The sequence below is a fragment of the Apium graveolens genome, chromosome 5, assembly GCF_009905375.1.
Source record: "Apium graveolens cultivar Ventura chromosome 5, ASM990537v1, whole genome shotgun sequence".
In the NCBI taxonomy this organism is placed as follows: Eukaryota; Viridiplantae; Streptophyta; class Magnoliopsida; order Apiales; family Apiaceae; genus Apium; species Apium graveolens.
The window spans coordinates 237,124,087-237,130,811 of record NC_133651.1 but is presented as its reverse complement, the minus strand read 5'-3'; the positions used below and the strand labels follow the sequence as shown (position 1 = coordinate 237,130,811).

General features: G+C 34.4%; 1 long non-coding RNA gene across 1 annotated transcript; it reads right to left on the bottom strand.

Moving 5' to 3' along the window:
• Positions 1-667: 667 nt before the first annotated feature.
• Positions 668-5,817, bottom strand: LOC141724965 (uncharacterized). The gene is made up of 3 exons (XR_012576951.1): positions 5,428-5,817; positions 4,768-4,860; positions 668-1,163 (listed from the first exon to the last, which is right to left on the bottom strand). It is a non-coding gene; the product is annotated as an uncharacterized LOC141724965 (long non-coding RNA).
• Positions 5,818-6,725: the final 908 nt, after the last annotated feature.

The following is a 6,725-nucleotide window of genomic DNA, read 5'->3' as shown; positions in this document are numbered from 1 at the left end:
GACAAGTTTCAGTTTTGTTATCATTCTTTAGCACAAGAAGAAGAGGATTTATGCAGGAGATGAGAATTGTAATCTGCTGTAGAACTGTGCGTACTGATTCCATGAAGAACACCAGTTTACCACCTACAAAAAGTTCTGTTCAGGACACCGGGCACTCCAGAGATGCAACAAAAAAGAGCCAAGCTGATGAGTGCACCCCAATTATCAGGAACAGTTCCATGCAGCCATGTTAGTTACCAATCTTTTAAGAAAACACCATGATTATCTTATGAGACTCTAGTGTTTCCGGAAAAATATTATATTCTTAGAACTTGTTAGCTTTCCTCAACTAAGATGATCAACCCAGCACACATTTTTGTAGTTGAAACTGTTGCCTCTCATAAGTAAGTTGAACTCATTTCACAAGAAAATTTAAGAATTTTTATCTGGAAAAAGGAATGCAACATGGAGTATGTTATTCCCTAACAATACAACAAGAATTATAGAAGGGGGTTGAATGTAATTCTGGATACTTTTTCAAATTTAAAGAATGTTCTAACTTGATAAATATAACAGTGTTTGATTAGCAATGGTGTGAAATAAAAGAGTGGCAGAAATCAAAATACTAAGTAATAAAAACACAAGCTTTTAAAACTTTCTCGTGGATTTGAAAGTATCCACCATATATATATATATATCAAATTGAGAACTATGTGAAGCTTTGAATAGCTCACAGCTGCTTACAAGTTTGAACAACTAAACTACAGAGAAATGCTTACAGAATACAGCTTGATATATTTCTCTGAAATAGGCTTTCTTAGTTAATTATTCTACTTGCTACACTTGGTTTATATATCACCAAGTTTACATGACAATAAGACAAGTTAATAAAACAAAATATATCTAGTCTAACTCCATGCTACTTCACTACTCTATTCCAGCATCTTTGAATATCTTCACAATTGCATGGAAATGGTAATACTTCTTTGTTCTCAAATTCCTGCTTAACAGGCTGCCACATTCCTTTTGTAAACACCCAACGTATGTGACTGCGTTGTCATTGTCAACAGCTATTTAAATTTGATCATCCGTCGGGACTATGTTTGTCATCCGTCGGGAGCTTTGTTGATCATTCGTCGGGAGTCTTGTAGATCATCCTCCGGGAGTCTATCTGCCATTTGACTCTATTTCACTTATATAGAATTAGAAGACATCTCATATTTACAATTAATCAACCTATTCTACATATCAATCTAGTAGTCAACATGACTTACACAACCCTAAGAACTCTACTTGACTAATACAAGTTGTTTGCAGAAATGTGCTACAGTACTTATTTGTTACATAAGCTACTCACTCGATGGATGTCAATTTTTTATCCGTTAGGACTATAAGGTTCATCTGTCGGGAGAATATTAGATCATCCGTCGAGTGCTACAAAATTTACTAAGTTAAATCTACTAAGGTGTTTTGTTTAACTTATCATCAAGTTCACAACATATTCCTAACAATCTCCCCCAATTTATGTCTACTGGAATTGTAGCCATAAATTAAGAGAAACTTGATGATAACAAAACACCCTAAAAATACAGATTAAAGAGCAGTAGATAAAACTGATAAGTGCTTCAATATTTATTGAAAATTAAATAAAGCAAATTGTAAAAAGAGTTCTCAGAATTATCAAGGTGCGCCTCTAGTCTGAGAAGATAATTCTATTTCCTTTATTGTTTGAATTTCTTCCCAAGCTTCCTGTTGTTTTCCTCTATTTGATTCTGGAGTTGTCAGTAGAATTCTAGTTCATCATCTTCAGATAGATTCAACATTTCTTGCATTTCCAATAGAGTCTCATTGCTAGAGATACTCAATTGGTCATCCAGTCTGAAGAATCTTCTAACTCCCTTATCATCAATGAATTCCATCAGCCAATAAGGCCTCAAATGCACTCTCTTTCCTATGAAGGGAATTGATAGAGTTTCTGGAAGTGCATCTTTGGCTTTATTACTCTTTAGCTCTTCAATCTTCTTTAGAACCAATCTCCTTGCAGTCACATTGAATCCAAAGTTCTTTTTGAAAGATGAGTAGATCTTTATTAGTATAGAACAGTTTTCTTCAAGAATCCTGTGAAGTGACCATGTGATTTCTTTCCCTCCCTTGTACTTGAACACCAGACTTTCAGGATGAGGTCTGTGAGCATCAATTCCTCTTACTTCTTCCAGTTCATCAAAGTAGAGGTTTATCTCAGAAAACTCCTTGATGTCATAGATGTATAAGAGATCCTCCTTGTTGACTGTGGGTTTAGATTTGGTTAAGTTCTTGGATCTAAGAGTCACAGACTTCACTTTTCTTTGGCTTGTTGAAGATAGGTAAGTTAAATTCAGGAATTGGCAGACTTTCCTAGTCTAATGGCTCATCCTTGGGAGTAATAGGCTCACCATGTAAATTCTTAGTTGGATCTACCTTGAATTCTTCATGTACCACTGAAGGCTTGGATGTCTGAGTTGAAGTTGTAGACTATTTGGGAATGTAGTCTTTCATTTCCTCATCACTGAAGTCCAATTTTCTTTTGGAATGGAGCTTGTATCTGAATCTTCTTTTATGTGGAGTTTCATTTTGTATTTGTTGATTCTGAGCTTCAGTTATCACGGGCGGTTTGGCCAAGATAACAACTTGATCCTTCTTTTGTTTGAGATTCTTAGCATCTACAGCAACCTGCTTCTTTTCTTGCTTGATCCTTTGTTTTTATACCTTCTTAGCTTCTACAAATAGAGGGTGTCCAGCCACCACAGATTTCTTTACCATTCCTGTAGATCTTGGCAATTTTCTTCTTTTGAACTGAATCAGATGGATCTTTGTAAAATGCAATTGACCTTGCTAGCAGCTTCTTTTCATCGGACCTATATGTCTCAAACAAAAAATCCAAAGGGTTTTTGTCTGAGAACTTTGAGTAGTTTCTTTTAGGCTTCAGAATCAGATTAGCTTTTGGAGATTTGATGCATGAAGTTTGGCCTTTTTCTAAGTTGCCTAGACTTATTTCATGCACTGAGATATGTTTAACTTGAGAATGGTGATGAAAAGTCTTGTCTGCCTTCTGTAGCTGACCAAATTTCTTTTGAATATTAGCATCAATCTTTGGCAGTTTGTCATTTAATTCCAATTTTGCTGCTACTAGATTGATGAGATCAATGATATCTATAGTTGATGGCTTAGTGAAAGCAATTGTTGGCACAATTACTTTGTTGACTTGAATGTTGAGCTATTTCTCCACCTCACTTGATGAACCTTTCTCCCCCTTTTTGTTAGCATCAAGTTGTTGAGTGGAAGGGAGTTTAGTAGCCACCAACTGTTGGAGCAGAGCAGTCTGAGCTTCCTGATTAGCAAGTATTTTGGCCATTGACTTCTCTATATCAGATAATCTAGACTCCATGGCCTCAACCTTTCTATTTTAAATCAACTTCTTTCCTCAATTTTTGAGCTATCTCAGTCATGGTGGTTACAGGAAGTCTAGCATCCAACCTTGCTATGACATCCTGTTTTACCTAAGAGATTTCTTGCTTCATTTCATCCACACTTTGATTGTGTTGGAAAGCTTGAATCTTGTGCAACTGTAAAGCTTCAAGATGTGTTGTAAGTAACCTTTTTGTGCTGGCACTTGCTGATGCTTGAATGGCTGTTTGGATGTCATGAATGAGCTTGAATAAAGTGGATTGGAGATACGAGTACGAACACTCTTTGGTTAGCATCCAGGAAGGAATGTCTACATCTCCCCCTATGCTCATGCTTTCTTCTGCATCATCCCCACCATCATCCCCAAAAGAGTTTTCAGCCAGTTCAAAATCACTGCCAGTTGTAGATCGCATAATATTGATTGCATCATTTTCCCTTTGTAGAGAAGTATGCACTAGGTTTAGCATCCTCTCAGCATCCTCATTGCCCTGTCCAGCTAGAGTTTGATAGGCTGGAACATGATGAGTAAACATCTCAGCATCCAGAGAGATAGAATCTATAACTTCTTGATATTCTTGCTGAAATAGTCTCTTCCTTTCTGCATCACTGACATACATTAACTCAGTTGAAATGGTGTCCACCCTTATGGCTCATGTACCTGCATTTCTCTCATGATCTCTCTTTTGTTGCATTAAGGGCTCCCTTTGGATCACCACCCTCACACCCTCACCTTTACCTTCTAAGGTGGAACTCCCCTTACTCACTTTTGTTGCATCACTTTTGCATTGGTTCACTCTTTTCCTCTCCTTTTGCCTGGGAGCAACTCAGCCTCTCACTCAATTCACTCCCTGCCCTATATCCTAAGAGTGATTACACTACTGCTAGATCATCTGCACTTGTGACAATTGTTGGGATTTGAAGTTGTGCAGAGAGTACCGACAGATGAGGAACATCCATCGGGATAGTAGTTAGGCTAGCCGACGGATGACTGCTGTTAGGAATATCCGTCGGAATATAGTCACTTCTCGACGGATGAATAATATCCACCGGGATACACGAAATGAATGAGTTTGGAGTGGAGACTATTTTAGACTCTGTGCAGATTGATGAAAATTTGGGCACAGATGTCTCAATAGACTCAGAAAGAATTGGCAAGTGAGCCAACAAATCATCTAAAAGATGATGTTCACTTGCTTGGATTTTTCGCTTCTCCAATAAAGTTAAAGATGGAGAATTTGGAAGTGATGTATGAATCACTTTCTTTATCATGGAATGGAAGTGGAATACTAGATGTATCTTTTAAAAGATGTAAGCTTAAGGTATAATATAAGAAATTTCACTTACTTTACCACTTAATGACGGATCGACAAAAGCTCCAAATATCAAATTTGCATTTGGATCTACAAGGTCATATATGACCTTTGCTGCAGCATTTACCTTCAAGTCAAGTTTTTATAAGAGAACATTAAACTTGCTCAATAAAGGGTATACAAAATAAAGTCCGACATCAACTTTAATGGAGTAAATTTAGCAAGAATGACAAGAATAAAAAAGAATAAAAATAATCTAACACATTCAGTTCCCTAAATAAATCATTTTCTCCAAATTAATATAGGCTTTGCAGTTTCACAAAAATATATCAACAAGGAAGACATATAAGGCTTTTCAAGGTGAGCCCACCCCAAAAAAAACTCGGCAAGCAAGAACAAAATTCAGAATTAAGACTCTTCTCAAAGTATTTCAACCACATGACATTGAGATCTATTCTTATTTTGGAAAATACGCCAATTTCCCGCATTTAACATAATTAATCAACGCTACCAATATCAACTTACAATAATAGTGGCAATTGACTTTCCTGTTCACGAATGAGCAACTATACAGACCAGTTCATCCCAATATTAATAGATATTAAATTGACAAAAATTATACATCCTTAAATGCTAAAAAACTATATGACTGACTTGGAACTTATAAAAGATGGTCAACTGAATAAAGAGCTACCTTATCAATTAACACTCAGCGTAATCATGGACTTTCATTCCACAAAAGGGTTCAGGGAGTTTTCTGATATGAACCAACTGAACCTTTCTCTTGACAGCATCGGTAGTAGGGATGACAATAGCGACCATAGCTTGGAAGAGGCTACCACAAAATCGAACCCAACTCATCTTAAAATCCAAATCATTTTTAACCCAAATCTCTTTTGAACCCAATTGAACCTAAACCATCTTCTAGAACCCTAATTAAACCCGAATCCCTTATGTGTTACAGTCGTAATTAAACAAAGCTTGAGTGACTGATAAAGAGGGGAGAAAGAGAAAGGAAGAGGAAAAGAGGGAACACATAATTGACCTTAAATAATTCCCCTTTTTGTTTTTATCAGAAAAATTTATTTCCGGCTGTGTTAAAAAATTTTCCGCCCAAACCCATTATAAATGTTACTAGCCGGGCCCGTTTAATTTTCATTATTATTTTTTTCACAAATATTCTAATCCTTTCTTATTATTAATATTATAATAGTTACAATAATTATAAATTTATAATTTGCAGAAAATATAAAGCTAGTACATGCTATAATATGCGAATTTATACATTTTAATCGAAATTTATTGAATTAGTTAAGTTAATTATTAATCTTTTTAATTTTTTATTTAAAAAAAAAACTATTTTAATAGTTATAAAATGTAAAGAAATCAATTGTTTGATATACTTTTACATTCTAAGGCAAATCACTGAATTATTTTATCTAAATTATATTTTTTCCACCCAGCCGAGCCTATTTAATTTGTCACTATTTTATTTTTCTTTATTCAAATATTTTTAATCTTTTTTATTCTGCACATTATAATTATTAAAATAAAACTACCAATTAGTTTGTAAAAATAAAAAAGCTATTATATGCTTTAATTAGTGGAGAATTAATAATTAAAGAAGTAATTTTATTATCAAAATTATTTAAATTTATCAAAATAATTAATAAATAATTTTATATTTAAATAAACTATTTTACTTGTTACAAAATATTCATAAGTCAAATATTTGATATAATATTACTTTCCAAGACGAATCCATGAATTATATATCTAAATCAAATATTTATAAAAATAAATTTTATTTTTGGTTTAAATTTAAATTTTCTTTTATTCATAGTCTCTAACAACACATTATATCGTGTTAGCTCTACTTAACACCTGAGGTGCCTATGGCAACAGAGTCCTTTAGCTTTAGTAATCCGCGTAGTGTAGGTGTTGTGATTGGGTAAAAATTTCACATCTATAGTAACATAATCTAAGGTAACA